General features: G+C 46.5%; 1 non-coding gene across 1 annotated transcript; it reads right to left on the reverse strand.

Moving 5' to 3' along the window:
- Nucleotides 1-375: 375 nt before the first annotated feature.
- trnal-cag (transfer RNA leucine (anticodon CAG)) lies at nucleotides 376-489 on the reverse strand. The gene is made up of 2 exons: nucleotides 452-489; nucleotides 376-410 (listed from the first exon to the last, which is right to left on the reverse strand). It is a non-coding gene; the product is annotated as a tRNA-Leu (tRNA).
- Between the last annotated feature and the right edge of the window lie 899 nt (nucleotides 490-1,388).

The raw sequence follows: 1,388 nt of genomic DNA on the forward strand, positions 1-1,388 counted from the left end.
ACTACCAGGCTTTTGATCAAAAGGTGATAATTTACAAACACGTGCCTATCCATTGAATGATCCGACAACCAATGATTTCACTTTAAATACTTGTGTATACATTATTAGCCGAGTCTGTCTGGGGGAACTCAAAAGGCCAGGCAGCATCTGCGGAGAAGAGTAAACAGTCGACATTTCGGTCTGAGATCCTCCACCAGGGAATTGTTTCTGAGGAAATCCGGCACCCAGGATTGGATGTACGATGATCGGTTGTGCTGTGATGTGCCGTGATGAAATCACAATCTCGTCTTTCTACCGTTTTTCTAATCCACACAAACAACCCACGTTCTCTTCGCAGTAATAACATCCCTCGATTGAATGTTTAAGGACAAAAGATGTCAGGAGTGGGATTCGAACCCACGCCCCCAGATGGAGACCAGAACACTCGTGCTTGTAAGAAGGACTTTCATTCCCTGAGTCTGGCGCCTTAGACCACTCGGCCACCCTGACAACTTTGCGTCACCCACTTCACATCCAAAACAAATGGTTGTGTTTGAGAACAGATTGAATGCCTGAGTTGAGAACAGAGTTATTTACACACAAACACATCTTGGGAATCAGAAATGAAAACGAGCTTGTTACAGTTTTCTCAGGTTAGGCAGCATCTGTGGAAAGAGAAGCAGTGTTAAAATTACAGATCAGAACTCGTTAGACGCGTATCAGCAGAAATTTGGGAGGGAGGTTGTAATGGTGAATGACAACGCTGGGAAGAATCGCTGTGTTCACATGTAGGGAAGTGAGGATTTGGACGTTTATAGATGGACTGAATGTGACATCCCTGGCTGGAACACAGGAGGTTCTGTTGTAACGGGGAACGCAGCTTTACTGTTGTTGTTTAAGGTGGCGGAGAGAAAGGGATTCCACGGGTAAAGAAAGAAAAATAAGATGGAAAAAGGGGGCTATGACGGGCACAGGAGCGTCTGATACAGGGGGTAGTGTGCAACATGACGTGATTGCTGTAGGTATTCGAATGATATGAATATTGCGGAATCCTACATATTTGTACCGAATTCTTCCGAGAAGTTAGCGAGGAGGAAAACATGATGGAGGAACGGGAGGCCTTCGTGATCAGGGCAAAGTCCTCGGTAGTAGCCACTGTTGCTAAAGCGCCCCAAATCTCACACAACCGCGGGTGTTGCAGGATATCGTGAAAAATCTGTGGGCCGCGGTAATTCGGATGATATCGTTTGCTGCTACACAAAGGGCCGATAGGAAGCCCGACACACGGGTGCGATGTTACTGAGCAGGACCCCTATACCAGGGAAGTGACCGACATTTTCTGTACAAATGTGGAGAAGCGGGGGTGTGAAGGACAGGAAAACCTTCAGAAAACAATTCAGCGGTTAATC

This window comes from Mobula birostris, chromosome 4 (assembly GCF_030028105.1).
Source record: "Mobula birostris isolate sMobBir1 chromosome 4, sMobBir1.hap1, whole genome shotgun sequence".
Classification (NCBI taxonomy): Eukaryota; Metazoa; Chordata; class Chondrichthyes; order Myliobatiformes; family Myliobatidae; genus Mobula; species Mobula birostris.